Source organism: Tursiops truncatus, chromosome 4 (assembly GCF_011762595.2).
Source record: "Tursiops truncatus isolate mTurTru1 chromosome 4, mTurTru1.mat.Y, whole genome shotgun sequence".
NCBI lineage: Eukaryota > Metazoa > Chordata > Mammalia > Artiodactyla > Delphinidae > Tursiops > Tursiops truncatus.
The window spans coordinates 116,792,168-116,808,318 of NC_047037.1; the positions used below are offsets into that span (position 1 = coordinate 116,792,168).

The 16,151-nt window shown below is 35.1% G+C and overlaps 1 long non-coding RNA gene across 1 annotated transcript in view; it reads left to right on the plus strand.

Moving 5' to 3' along the window:
• LOC141278496 (uncharacterized) overlaps positions 1–16,151 on the plus strand; it is an 83,628-nt gene that overhangs the window by 11,591 nt on the left and 55,886 nt on the right. Inside the window, exon 2 of the long non-coding RNA XR_012331257.1 lies at positions 15,819–15,864. This is a non-coding gene — a long non-coding RNA (uncharacterized lncRNA). The remainder of the gene's footprint in view (positions 1–15,818; positions 15,865–16,151) is intronic.

Sequence of the window (16,151 nt, forward strand, 5' to 3'; positions counted from 1 at the left end):
TTCTATGTTAAATTCTGATGTCTTATATATGCTGATAATTGACTTTCTTATTGTTCTCACCTTCTCAATATTTTCTTGTCAGTCAGATGCAAATTAGTAAGATTAGATTTCATATGTTCTTGAAGGCAGGATATCACCACAATGTAGCAAGATTTTTACAATCAATATTCATTTGTACTGTTTATGCACTAGAAATTACATAGGGGAAAATGTCACAGGAATATGGCTCAAACCATCTAGGTTTAGGACACTTTAATCAACATTTAGAATTCTTTTCTCCTGTGGATAGAAAAGATGATCAATGCTTGCTAAATGTTATTAACCTTTTAATCACTGTTATACATTTAGCAAATCAATTTAATCATCTATTGGGTGATTAGAAATGACTAGTTAGGGAGATCAGCTCAGTGCTTTGTGACCACCTAGAGGGGTGGGATAGGGAGGGTGGGAAGGAGATGCAAGAGGGAGGGGATATGGGGATATATGTATATGTATAGCTGACTCACTTTGTTATACAGCAGAAACTAACACAACATTGTAAAGCAATTATACTCCAATAAAGATATTAAAAAAAATGACTACAGACAGAAATTTAGAAAAGCAACATTGATGCTTGATACACATGTACAAACATACACAAGTAGATTGATAGACACACGTTATGGAAAGTTGTATTTTGTATTTATCTGCCTAAGTTACTGAAATACTTTGAATTAGATCAAGTCAAAATGAATTCTGTGATTTGGAAATTCCAGCACACACCACTAAAAATGAGGAACCAGAAGGTGTACTCCTTGGAATTTTTTTTTAAAGATTATTCATGAATCATGTAACTTTAAAATAATATTAATCTTTAGGAAAATTTGGGGGATTGACTTTCTTTAATGCTTTTAGAGCCAAGGGATTCAATTTTTTAAATAGGGAAAATTTTGCATTTATCATACATTTTGGAGCATCAAATCTTTCCCTCACTTGCTAGACACAGGGATGCAAAGGTAACTAAGACACAGTTGCCTCTTTCAAAAAGTTCTTGCATTTTTTAGTTCACTTCACTTTGCAGAAAGTGTGACTATTGTTTATAATGCTATTATATCCCATTTCTTTTTAATTGTTTTGCAATAATGACTACTGATATAGATTAACTTTTTGAGGGATTAGCCTAAATGCTTTAACTTGTTTTACTGGGAGGAGTGCTACGTGTTCCCTATCAGCAAACTAGGAATGGACTAGTTACATTCCCAATCTCTTTCCAGCCACTCTGGCAGGTACTTTGGGATCCACAGAGGAATATCTGACATAATTCCTGCTCACCAGTAGTTGAGTGGAATTAGGGAGAGTTAAGTAACAGAATTTCTTTGACATTTTTTAGAAAAGTCAGAATATAAAGACTCATTTAGAATATAAAGTGTTACCAAATGAATGCCATAGAAATACATAGCAAGGCGAAAACAGTCTGAAAGACTTGATAATAAATATTATGTAAGAGCACAGCACCTGCTAGGCCTTGAGTGATGGGAAGGACTGAGACATATGGCTATGGATTTAAAAGTCTAGCTGAATGGATTCAGTGATAGCAGGAGTGTCTGTAGACCAATTCCATACAGATGTCGCAACTCCCAGAAGAGTAAGTGTGTCCAAATGTAGAAACTGTTAGTTAGATCCAAGCAAAAGCTTGGGGATGGGTTCAGCACTGGAGAAAAGAAAAGATGGCCGTTCCACTTGAAGTAGGGTCATTCCAGCAAATCTATCCAAAAATAAGATCATTATGGCAATATTTATTATTTTTCACAGTAATAACTGGCTGATTAGTCTGCAGGCCTATGCTAGGAAGGCCACATTTGCTGACATAATAGATAAAGTCCCAGCATTTTAGAAGTTTAGGACTTACTCAGAGCATAGTCCAGGGCAGTACGCCTTGAGCAGCTTTCTGCTCAGGTTCATTCCTCTTGCAGCTCCACCAACATCGACTCCCACAGCCTCAAATTACGAGTTCACACATGAAAGGAGTTTACAGTTCTGACATGGAACATCAATCCTACCCACACTCTGCTCTCTTCAGAGCTCAGCCACATGGCCATCCATACCTTGTGCAAGTGAATCTGGGAAATGTGGTCTGTCTGTTCTCCCAAAAGAAAAAACCTCAACCGCTTATTCAAGTAACACACACTTCTATTGTGTGTACAGATCTCTGAGTCCGGTACTGTGGAGAGTATCTCTCAATAAGCAAGACATACCTTCTGCCTTCAAATTCTTAGACAGAACTATACGTAAATAAATGTTAATGCAAGGCCAGATGTATTGGGTTCTATAATAGAGGGATAAAGAACCTCTTACAAAGGAAAAACTTGCGAGAAAAGGCGAGATTTGAGCAGAGTTTGAAGCATAAATAGGGGCTCACCACCACGTAGAGGTGGAGGGTACGGCATGAAAAGTGACATGCGAACAGGCTGTATCAAATGGCTAGAGATGACAGTCTACGATAGGTACAGAAATAAAGATGTCTGAAAGATATTTGGGGACCACAACATAACAGACCTTAAACACTCTGTTTATAGTTCAGGAGCCATTGCAAAATCTGCAGCATATGCTTAGGAAAGAAAGCCGTGTTCAGCACACATTAGAATGGAAAGAAATTAGGGGTGGGAGTGGCGGGGAGCTATTTGAACTAAGGCAGTGGGAATGGAAATGAGAGAACAGTTAATGCAAAACATTTGAAAAAGTAGATTTGAAAAGACTTTGAGATTGTTTGTGTTGGTGAGTAAATCCAGTGATTTTTGCATTTCACTGACAGAGTGTTCTTGATGGTTAATCCTTGGGAATTATTTGATGAGTTCAAAGAGCACGTATAGTTGATCTCATTAGCTAAGGGAGTGTTAAAATCTGCCAAGGCAAGAACTTTGAGCAATGACATCTCTGGGGCCTTGAACTTGAGAGAAGTGCAACAGAGATATCTAACTTCTGTTGTAGCCACAAATTACCATATTTTGAAAAACAATTTCTGAACAAGAAATAATACAAGAATAGGTCACCTCCCATCCTTTAAGCCCTAAGTAGGCAAGTGTATGCCTTTTATCTCTAAGTAACTTCCCATGACCAAAATCCTCACTCCACATTCTCTTCTAGACTTACTGTCAGGATATAGATAGTTTTGAAATTATGCAGAAAGGTAAATAACTTTAGAGAGTTTGAAGTCTTCATCAGCCCTTTTAATTCTGTTATACTTCAGTGAAGAAGAGGGTAATACCAGAGCGCTTCTCAAGTGGCACATGAAGTCTCCTCTGTACGTTAAAGAATATTCCTTACTTAAAATGCTCTCTGGGAGTGAGGGCTTTGAGGGCCACTTCTCCCCATTTTTACAATGCAAGGGAAGTATTTAAATGTTTAAGGAGTAAAATAGCCTCTTCAACTCCCGTTAGACCTGCTAGCAACAATTTACCAGATGTAAAACATCAAGAAGTGTTAATGGAGAATATTTGAAGCCTGGTCTCCAGGTGCTCTGCCCTAAGAAAATTTTCCTATTAGCTACTGAAAATCTTAACCCCTCCAAGAAGACAGTCTAACCCTTGTTAAAGTCAAAACAGAAGATCCTCATCAGTTCCTGCAGAGAAGAGGTAACAAAGTTTAGATGACAACCATGGTGTTATAATTAATATGTAGGGACTTCCCTGGTGGCGCAGTGGTTGAGAATCCACCTGCCAGTGCAGGGGACACGGGTTCGAGCCCTGGTTCAAGAAGATCCCACATGCCACGGAGCAACTGTGCCCGTGCGCCACAACTACTGAACCTGTGTACCTAGAGCCTGTGCTCCGCAACAAGAGAAGCCACTGCAATGAGAAGCCTGCACACTGCAAGGAAGAGTAGCCCCCACTGACCACAATTGGAGAAAGCCCGTGCACAGCAACAAATACCCAACGCAGCCAAAAATTAAAAAAAAAACAAAAAAACCCTGTACTTAAAAAATAATAATAATAATTAATATGTAACTTTTAGATCGAAAATTTACTTTATTCCAAACTTCAGAGAAATAATCTTACTTCCATTAAGCAAATTATATGCTATGTTGAAAATAAGTTGAGACTACCAATTGGAAATACAATAGACTAGCAGAATTCAAATGAAAATGTATTATTATAAAAAATTTCATCTCATAATACAGTTTTCAAATGGGTTTAGTTACAGTAATTTATAGCATTTATGTGTTCTTAAAATGCTTTGATCTAATGTGTAGCTTTCCTTTTAATAATGGATAAATTTTCAAAATATTGAAGAGAGAGGAACAGGACATCCTAAAAGTGACTGAGATAACATTTGTTCATTCCTGTTCATTGACGGTATCCTTTTGATAAAGTGAGTGGAAAAGGACTGATTAGTTATCAGAAAATATGGGTTTAGCTTAGGTTACTCTCTTGTTGACCACAAAACTTGTTTGAGTTCTTATCCATGATAACCACTCTATCCACTGCATAGATTTACTCTGAGGACCAAATTATAATATTTCAGCATACATAGAGAGAAGTATGAAATACTCTTGAGGTCTCTCCAGTATTTTTATACTATGACCTAGCTCTACTGACTTAATCCCCATGTCCTATGTTGTGTCTTTTTGATCCCTCAAAAGCTCTGTAAAGGAGTCTTGGTACCCAGGCTACCAGTCTCAATTTTCACCACCTGGGAGAATGATACAGTTTTTGCATTTTAGTAAAGTAAAATACTGGGACAGTGATAAGGATAAAGAAAGAAAAAAATTGTATTCTATAATTGGTTGCTGCCATAGGGTTATTTTTTCCCACATTGCAATTCTTATTATATCATACCAGTCTACTTAAAACCATCCATTAATATTTTATAAATCTCTTGGCACTTATTTTGGTATTTCTTCAAAGTTATTTTATGAATCTGTGATTTGAGGATTAGGCTGAAAATGTGTAATGATTAGGTACTCTTCTTAAGGTTTGCTTGCTGAATTCAAATAAAACCACAATTCTGTTGTTTTTTTTTTTCTGATAAAATTTAAAGGCTAACTCCCACCAACTTTTAAATAATATGCAATTGAAGGAAAAAATTGTTTTGTTTGTTGATTTTTTTGGGGGGGAGGTATCCCTCAAAACCATTTCTCCCACCTTGTAGGATTGTACTACAAAGGGACTAACTGTTTAGGACACATAACTTATTATTTAAACAAAGCAACAAAAATTTTAAAAAAGGAAAGTTAGGAGTGAAAACAACTCTGGGGCTAAGTTTGTGTACGTAATAACTGGGTAAATCCTTTGGTGAAGTACATTGGGTAGTTATAGGGATTTGATATGTAAAATAGAGTGAATTTCATATGGACATGATTTGAACAGCCAAAATATTTATGATTAAATAAAACATTTCCCAATTAGGGGTTATGGGCATACGTTAAAGTAACAATAAATTTTGTCAAGTGTCTCGAAAGTCCTAAACGATTTGGTGGATAAGCAGTCAAAATATTAGGATGAATGAGTATATGTGAGAGTGTGTTTGGTTTGTTTTCCTATCCTTTTATATCTCCTTTAAGAGGTAAGATGTATCTTCTGGTTCTTTTACAAGGGTAGGATTTTCATTCACCTCTACTTTTTTTTTTCCAAAGAGAGAAACCTTAAGTTTCCAGATGTGTACAGAAAAGATTAAACATTTTAGCTACTATTTTATAATTTTTTCCTTGCTTGTCAAAAGCAATAATATTACCATCATTCAATGTGTATGATAATGTTGACAATTCAAAAGCTTTTGAGAACAAGCTTATTATTCATGGGAAATTTACAAATGACTGTTGATTCCCCTAGATTTCTAAAACAAAGCAAAATTAATTTTAGGTCCTACAGATCTAAGGTAACTGTCTGCAGCTTAATAAGCATCAGGAAGAAGATGAACTGAAAGGCAGGAAATGCAATCTAGCAGTGAAATTTGTTCAGTTATGGAGGAAAGTTCCAACGGAAATGGTGGAAGTACCGGCTTACCAGCACTTTGGATAAGTGAAATCCAGCTCGACAGAGGGCTAAATTGCATTCAGTAAGAATTTAATATTGCTCTAAAAATGAATGCCTCCCATATCGCTTATATTTATTTAATGAGTAGATTTCTGAGCTGAAACTTTGACATTTTACTGTCAGTTTTAAGTAAGTTGGGCAAATCAAGGTATGGAAATTGGACATATACCGTAAATGAAATTTTTTTCTCCCTGGTAGGATTTGGTTGCTTATGAATATATAGCAGGTTCTGTAATACCCAGAGGTCCTTAGTTCCAGTAACACTGAGGATGTAGTAGATGTTTAGCAAATACATGTAATTACTTAAATTGTATTGTAAATATGTATATAGTACAATCTTAAATTATGTTAGGAGAAGAACATGTTTGGTTTAGTGAAACAGATTTAGTCACAGTACAAAGCCTTAGAACTGGCGACTTAAAATGTATCTTTAAATTGGTAGAAATGCAGAAGAACATGCAGGTTAGAAATGATGGGATGGTAACTTAGATTTGATTATAGCAAGATTGAGCTAAGCAGCTGTTGAGATTGGATAATGATATGTGAGTTTCTCATCAGGCCTGTAACATGTTTCCACTAATACAGATTAAGAATGTCTGGATGAACTAAAATTTATCCCTGTGGCTTTTGCATAACATAATTAAGCCTTGCTAATGCAAGGTATTTTTATTAAGTGAAAAATGATGTTTAAAAAGTTATGGAAATGGCTACAAGATCAATTGAACTAAGGACAAACGTTGGCACTCATAAGAGTAATGCAAAAAAAAAAAATTGTCTATTTTTGTTATATAGAGTTTTCAGAACACAGAGTCTTGTTTATGTGACAGGCACATGAAGGATGGTTTCAATTATGCTGACCCTCTTGCTGGAGCTTGTGCACCAGGTGTCCAGACCACAAAATGGAAAATGCAATCTTTGTCTGCTTTACTTAAATACAGTACTGAGATCAGGCTGTCTTTTAAGTGCCTGATTGCTATTTAATTACAGAGAATTTCTTTTTAAACAGAACAACCCAACAACAACAAAAAGACAATACAGCACTCGTTTCAGAGTGGCCTGCTCCTTCCTTTCACATAGGAAGAATGTGATATATCTAATAACCTTACACTGCTGGGTTTATTAAGTGGTAGTCATTATCTGTTTTATAAAAGCTATCTTTAAAATATCTAATGGGAATATTTCTGTTGACTAATAAAAGCCAACTAAAACTATGAATGCAAAGTAATCATGTTCATTCTTACAGCGTTTTTATGTAAGGATTTTAAAGTAACCGTGATGTGGTAATAAAAACTGTTAATCTAGAGTGAAAACATGGGAATTCAAATTCCAGCTCTGAAGATGTGGCATGCTATCTCTAAGCAAGTTTGTTAACTTCTCTGAGCCTAGATTGATCATCAGTAAAATGAGGCTAATAATTCCTACCCTAGTGGGCTGTTGAGAGAATTAAATGAGGTGATTTATATGAACCGCCATCTTAAGAATATATTGATTGAATCTGAGTTTGAGAAATCACAAAAAGTCTCTCAAAGGAGGGAATATGAAATAGATTAAATGATATTTTTGAGAAAATACTACATTTGAAACTATCTTTTATTTATGATTGTGAATTTATCTTTAATTACAGAATAATCACTTCCTTTTCTTTTTATCTCCTTTAAGTGAATTATTTAGCTATCTCTTCTCTAATATTTTGAGAGAAGGTGAATATTTTTTAATATTTATATCATACTTCTAAAAGTATTTCTCATTTTTTTCTTAAGTCCTTTTTTGAAGATTTAGAAAAGCTTTTTTTATCTTTCATTGTCATATTAATTGCTTTTGAATAACCAGACTCATGGGCCCGTTTCCTTGCCCTTAATTTTTGTAAATAAGGACTGGCTTAGATATGTAGGTGATTAACAGGGCCCAGATATTTATATTACTAGGTGTATTATTTAAGAGAAGGCAGAAATATGAACCTGCCAATTAGCAGACCATCAGGACCCTTTTATCTCTTCTTCACCATCTAGCCCTTCTAGCACCTCCATGGAAAATAGATGCTTAAGATGTGGCTGAAAACAAGTGTGAGAACTGAATGGTTGCATAAATTTGATCAGTGAAACTTTCTTAACCATTATAACTTTTACCATTTTATTTCCTGTCAGAGGTTACAGTAATGTAGATATAGCACCAATATTTGTTTTCCACCATTCCACATTTATTTAGCACATTCCATGAGCAGGATAAGTAGGATAAGTTAGGTAAAGTGATAAAAAGGAAAGGAAGACCCATATCTTACAAGTATTTTATTTTATAGTATGACAATAAATATAAAAATAGAAAGCAAGATATGAACAAATGGCAAACATACTGCAAACTATTATCAGAAAAGAACTACTATTCTTTTCAGTAAGTTTTATACTTAACCAATTAAGATTAAACATTCATTTTGAAGTAAATTGTTTTACCTTTTAAAAATACATTAGTGCTGAATAGTGAATTAAGATGAACTCAATGTCACTAAAAAAGAGACTTTTTTTACAAGTGCTGTACTTAAAGTGCAGTGTTATTTAATAAATTATCATCCTTAACTAAAGACCTATTGTTCTATTAACCAATTGTCCTTACTTATTGTATAAATTAAGTTGGTAGGTATTAAAGAACTGAAATAAAATGTAGTTGAGTTCATCAAAGAATTATTGGAGGAGGAATTTTCATCATAGTTTTTAAACACATTTTATGAGTAGCTCTCTTTACCCTAGGTCTTTACACTGGGTGCTTTCATACTTAATTATCATTGTTATTATTCCAATTTGGAGATTGGGAAACTGAGGTTGAGAAAGATAAAGTCAGTTTTCTCAAAGTTAGTTTTCCAAGCCTAATGAACTTTGTAACTACACCCCAAGGGGGTGAGAGTTATAAGAAAAACTAAATCCTATCCTTTTCCAATCTGAAATCTACCAGAAATTTTTATTATCTTAAGAGTTTTTCTCTGACACTGAAGAACTTATAATTACTGATATTCTTTCACTAGACTTATTCTTGAGGAACATTGCTTAGAAATAAAGCTAAATTAATATTTCCAGAAGAATAAATAAATAACTTATAAGTACATAAGTTCACTACATTTATATAGTATGGGTATATCATAATATATTAAAACATTCCCATAATATTAGATGTTTATATTGTTCCCATTACTTCATTATTTCTAACATCCCTGTAAGAAATACCACTGTTTTTGCCATGTTTTGCAGAAGTGGAATTGCTAGTTAAAAGCTGAATTTTAAAATCACCCTTCAACAATTTTCTTGACAGTTTACACTTCTACCAACAAAGTCTTTAAGTCTCACTATTAAGAGAAAATGCAAGACATAGATCAATACATAGAATTAATCATATGTATGTTAAAAACCACATATGTAATTTTGTAACATAATAACTTGAATGATGTACACTAAACTCTTACCTCTAGAGAAAGGAATAAAATTGAAGAACAAGAGGAAGGGAAACTTTCTTATATCAAATATGTGTGTATTGTTTGAATCTTTTGCAATTAACATAAGTGTATACATAACTGTATGTATTTTAAAAATTAAAATAGAGACTCAAATGTAATTAATGTAGAGGTACAAAGTAAATTTCAGAGTTGTAATATGACGGCATTCAGATTCAAATATGTCTGGGCGTATTTTATGGTCGGAGACTTATATGTACTAGCATGTGAACTTATTTCTGTAGGTAAAAATGGTAAAATAATAAAACTATCTCAGTTTCCAGAACAAATCATTTCCATCTGTACCACTGGATAAGTGTAGTTCTGACTCAACCACATGAATAACATTACATATGTTTTGAAAAAACATTATGTGCTGAAGACCTGAAGCAATTCACATGCTTTGCCTATGGTTAGCTTTGGCAATAAGAAACAAGACAGCTAACAGAATTTTAAGCCGTATCTAGAAATAGTGCCAATTAAATTTAAGCTGAACATGCAGTTTATTTCGGTTGCTTTCCTTCTGCCTAAACTCTGAAGTTCAAAGTTTAACTTGGAGTTGTTTTCTCAAGTTTAGCTGTAGCCAAAGTCCATGAAATGGCTTATGTCTGTCAATAGTTGACCTAATAGACTTGTCCTGTGTTGACATTTTGTTCTTTTCATGCTAGACAGTTTATATAATATAGGTGTATTATTTTCAGTGAGCTCTACCTTAAAATGAGATTAGAAAATAAATCATGGAGAGTTTTAACAATTATTTGGAATATTAGGGGGTTTTGTAGAGTTTGGGGAGAAATCATTTTTACAGTAATTAATTCATTATTCTTCTTTATTCATTCCTGAATAGCATCAATCATTTATTGAACACCAACCATGTCAGTAGGGTTATCAAGACAAGACCAGTAGAGTGAGGTTAGAGGCATGAAATTAATGAATTCCATAAAATATTAGAGTTGCTATATGAGAACTTAGTACAAACAGGAGTAAAATAACCAAGAAGAATCCCTTCTACCAGGATGATCAAGGGATACTCATTTAAGTGGGGAAGGTCCAGCAGAATCTGGATGGTTAGAGAGATTATTCATGGTTAGAGATGGGGCCATATTTCTGATATAGTGCACTTTGAGAAGAGAAAAAAAACAACAACATCAAACAACAGGTCTGATATATGCTACTGCTAGAGCATGTAGGTAGGGTTTGGTGAGAGATAAGAATGCAGATAAGGAGATAAAGGAGGGGTCAGATCTTGGAAATAATCAGAAGCCACACTAAATTCCATGGACTTTTTCCTTTGGGTAGTGAAGGCCTTTTAAAGGGTTGTAAGCAGGAGAGCAACTGGGCTGTACAGTTTTGAAAGAGACCTTTGGAGGCAGTGCAGTGGAGGAATAGGGGAAGCACAATAAGAGGAATGATTCATTCAGGTAATGCTGAGACATAAAGCCAGAGCACATTGGGGGTGGAGAAGGGTTGATGCAGGATTTGTTAAGGAAGTAGTATTGACAAGAGTGGGTCAGTGATAAAATCTGGAAGATATGGAAAATGCAGTACCATGTGTTGATTCTCAGGCGAGTCATGAGTCAATGAGTGGACGGCGATGCTACCCACCACAGGAATAGGAGGGGAAGTTTGGGAGTGAAGATAAGGAGCTCAGTGTTCAGCCATGCTTTGTTTGAAGTGTATACGGGACAGCCAAGTGGAGATGCCAAGTAACCAGTTGAATATGTGGGTCTACAGGTCAGAATACAGAAGTGGATTAAAGATATAGATTTGTTGGTCATGAGCAGTTAATAAATGGAGTGTTAATATTACTCATGGTGTTGAGAGGATAAAGAATAAAATTAGCAATAGTGATGTGAAGAAACATCACATTTAAATGGAGGAGCCAGTAAAAACTTTTGCCGAAATAATCCATAAGATATCACAATTAAGAGTTTATTAGGGACCTTTGTGAGGTCAGTTTCAGTAACGTAGTGGAAGTGGAAACACCCACTCAGTAGTGCAGTAGAATTAAAAATAAACGGAAAAGTTCAAATGAACAAGTTCATATTCTTTTTTAAGAAGCTTAGCTGTGAAAGGGAGGGGAGGACATTAACTAGAGGGGCTCACAGGATAGAGAGATGTATTACTTGCCAAAATAAGAGATATATGAGCATTATTAATGATTTGTGGGAAAGGAGCTGGTAGAGCAAGAGGTTGAGAATATAGATATGGAATTACTCAAGAAGCACCTCAACACGATGCAGCAGAAATGGGAAGCTGGCTATTGTCCTTCGTATCAAGGAAACAGTGATTGATAAAGAAGAAATTATAGTATTTGACAGAACATCTTGTTTACCATGACTTCTATAACAAATTTTTTTTTTTTTTTTTTTTGCGGTACGCGGGCCTCTCATTGTTGTGGCCTCTCCCGTTGCGGAGCACAGGCTCCGGACGTGCAGGCTCAGCGGCCATGGCTCACGGGCCCAGCCGCTCTGCCGCATGTGGGATCTTCCCGGACCGGGGCACAAACCCGTGTCCCCTGAATCGGCAGGCGGACTCTCAACCACTGCACCACCAGGGAAGCCTTATAACAAGTATTTTTAAAGCTACGTAGTCAAATGGCCAAAATAGTAGTCTTTCCTCCCATTCTCCTTCTGCTCCACCACGCACAAGTATGTCTGTCTCTCCCTAGACCTGTTTTAAAAAAGAGCACTACAGTCTATCTTGTTACTCAAGCCAGAAACTTGAGACATCCTCTATTCTCTAAATAGTTAGTTCTCCAGACATCTCCACTGCATCTGCTTCTGTCATTTCCACTACTGCATTCTAGTTGAAAGCATCTATATGTTATGCTTGCACTGTAGATAGTCTTCTAATTTTCTCCCTGCTTCTCTAGAGCCATCCCACCCCAACTCCTGCGTCTGTTCTCCACTTAGCAGCCAGAATAATGCCATTGAAAGGTTAATCAAGTCATGTTCTTCTCTGGCTTAAACTCTCTATAACTCGTAGTGGGCATGGGTACATGATGACTACTGTCGTCATTATTAGGATTTTCCTTCCCCTTTCTCTTTTAGTGGCCCCTTTTCTTTCCTTTAACTGTCTAGCAAAGACATTATTGAAAGAAATTGGTCATCTTATTTCAAACATATAGTAACTGATAAACTTGTGGCAAATAGAGTTAGCATCAATGTGGCTTGTTTCTGTCATAAACACTTGGCCCCTAGTTAATGCCTTGTTTGAATGAATGGGAGTGAAACATTGTTTCTATCACCTGCTTTATTGGACTCTCCAATTCCCAGTCATAAGTAAGGTAATACTTAGAAAAGATAATCTTTGACATTTTTTTCTAATCAGACGACAGATAATATCAATGCATGCACCATTTGTTTCAAGGATATAAATAAGAATTAAGTTTTTAAGTAAAGAAAGAAATAGAACAAAAGAAGGATACTCTGATATTTTGAAAAATTCAAGTCTCACAACCAAGATTTATATAATGGTATTTATTAGGGATAAGAGCAGAACATAGGACAATAAGCTGTGAGGTTTTTCTTAGGAATGCACTAAATTTAATTCTAAAAGTGGAAGGCACTTCAGAAAAACCTGTAGAGATCTCATCTACTGGAAAAAGTTTACTCCAAGGAAGGTAGAAGCAAGTTGGCCAAAGTTAATGGTTACAAACATTGGTGGTGCAATTGATTATGTTTCCTAAATGTCATAATTCTGGAAAGATAGTATCTTTATTTCTAAAATTTTTATTATTATTCATTATTATTAGTATTTAACATTTTTAAATTTTATATTGGAGTATAGTTGATTTACAGTGTTGTGTTAGTTTCAGGTGAATCACAGCAAAGGGATTCAGTTATACACATATATAATCTATTCTTTTTCATATTCTTTTCCCATATAGGTTATTACAGGATATTGAGTTCCCTGAGCTATACAGTAGGTCCTTGTTGATTATCTATTTTATATGCAGTAGTGTGTATCTATTAATCCCAAATTAGGAGTTTGAAATTAAGATAGTATCTTTAAATGTTGGATGGAGTTGGTCACTAGAAGCAGAAGACACAGATTTCAAGTTCAGACAATTCTGTGAATATATATATATATTACACATGTATTCAGTAATAATCTATATTATTATAGTATTTTATATATTAGCATTTTATTTTTGTGATATCTGCCATAAAATGCCCCTTAGATGCTAAGTTAATGAGAATAAAAGAAACTCTTCTTAGCTTAGCTGTGAAGCTGTGGAAGACGTGGAACTAGTAATTAAGGGTATTAACCAACTTGGGTTGTAATCAAGTATGTGACCATGGGCCATGCTTTTGTCACCTCTTCTTTAAAATGAAGGGAACAGTTCTCCTCAGGCTTCCTCTGATGTGTCTGTTCTACAATTTGATTTTTTTTTTTTTTTGGCAAAGTGATTCACTAATTCAGTATATTGAATGTCATATTAAGGGAGTTTATGGGGAATCTGAAAGTTAACTGCTAAAACAGAAGCATTCTTAAGGGACCTGAGACAGTAGCCACATTCACAGACTGAGCTGTCTATCTCAAGGAAACCTAACCAATAATCATTTTATATTTAGTAAACATTCTGTATATATCTGTGTTAATTGTGTTACTTTTAGGCAGAACTGTAATTTTAGGCAGAACTTTGACTCATGTTTAGTACGTTATTTTGGGCTCTTTGTTTATATTTCCAAAGTCGTCAAGATAATGCAACTAAACAGGAAAGTAATTACTTATATCTTATTGGTAGGAGGCATGAAAATGGAGTAAGAAAGGTGCTTTAGTAGTCTAGAAATTCAATCTTTTATGCTTAAACTATGTCATCCTATTTTGCAAATGCCTACTATAAGCAGAACACTGAACTCATTACTAAATATGAAACAGTAGTTAAGAAATTATTTGCAGAACGGATCTCAAGGTCTTTATTTTGTTCTTCCATGTGGAATCTATTTACCCATTTGCACATGTGGAACTTTTAACTCTACAGCATGCTTTTAAGCTTCACACTGAGTCTGAAAGTTGAGACAGATTCAGATCAGTAAGCAAATAAAAGATTCCCTTTAAAATAGTCAATGGAAAAAATGTATTCTTTTCAATTTTTGAAGGATCTGTCTTTGCACAAAATATCTATCTGCATGTCAAAGATATTCAGATGTTTAGCTATGTATTTTGTGGGACAAATGTATTTCAAGGGTTATAAAAAGAATATTCATTGGAAAGCAGGCTTGCCTCGTAATAGAACTGCATTCTAAAATCTTGGTATCCTGGTTATATTTGCATTCTATATCACTTATATGGATGGAAATGTATATTCAGTACTTTAATGAGTCAATATAAGTAGAATTAAGTTTCATGAAGGCAGGTCCTTTATCTATCTTGTTCATTATACAGTGCCCAATTCAGTGCCTAGTATATATCAGACCCTTAATAAATGTTTTAAAATAACACCATGGAAAAAGATAACTAAAGCCTTGAGATTTAACATCTGGTCATTAGTACTGCCTCTAAGCTAAGATCTTACCCAAGCCATTTCTCCTTCACTGGGTCTCATTTTCCTCATCTTTTAAAAATAAAGATTTTTTTTTTTTTGCGGTACGTGGGCCTCCCACTGCCGTGGCCCCTCCCGCTGCGGAGCACAGGCTCCGGACACGCAGGCCCAGCGGCCATGGCTCACGGGCCCAGCCGCTCCGCGGCATGTGGGATCCCCCCGGACCGGAGCACGAACCCATGTCCCCTGCATCGGCAGGCGGACTGTCAACCACTGCGCCACCAGGGAAGCCCCAAGATTTTTTTTTTTTTTTTTTTTGATTGATGAGTGGTCTCCTGGTTTTATGAAAGTACCTAACAATTATAGTATATATCTGAATACCTTGTAATCCCTACCTTAAATATTTTTCCGCAGGTTATATAATTGCCAAACTTATCAATTAGCTCATGGATGTAAAAATTTCATAATATAGATTTTGTCCTATCACACTAAAACACCACAATGCAATTTTACCCCACAGAAAGTTTGCATTGAAAAATAAGAACAGAGTGGTGCAGTCTCTTGACTTTAAGTGAAATATAGACTCAGAGTCAGAATGAATTATTTCTCCAGGCAGCCTGGAGCAGTGCACTAAGGTGCATGAAAGGTGGTGTGTGAATAAATAAAAGGGCATGATACTTCCTGAGTTTAGACAATATTCATATTAAATGAAAATCCCATCTGGCTGCATCCTTGTGGAAATTTAGAACAGGTATACTCAAATATCATATGGAATTAATATATTATAAAATGATGTATAGAGTATGTGTTACTGATCCTCCTCAATTGCTCTCATTTTCAGATCTTTAGGAATTTTACTGGGATAATTCGAAGTATCTATCCAAATGGTAAGTAGAACTATTTATTATATCACCATATTTTTTCATCTGTAATTAATATAATTTTCTGAGTATTGAAATGAGAAATATGAATTACTATTCTTCACTCACATTTTAAGTTTATTTTTTTAAAAGGAGAATTGTGAAAGAACTTGCTTTTCTTTTTAAATTATCATATTGGAATGCAAATATATGGCATGTAAACTTGGGAACTATTTATAACTCTCCTCTAAAATCTGGTGTAAAGTAGTGTCTGGAAATTAATAGATCTGCTACAAGCAAATACAGATAGGTAG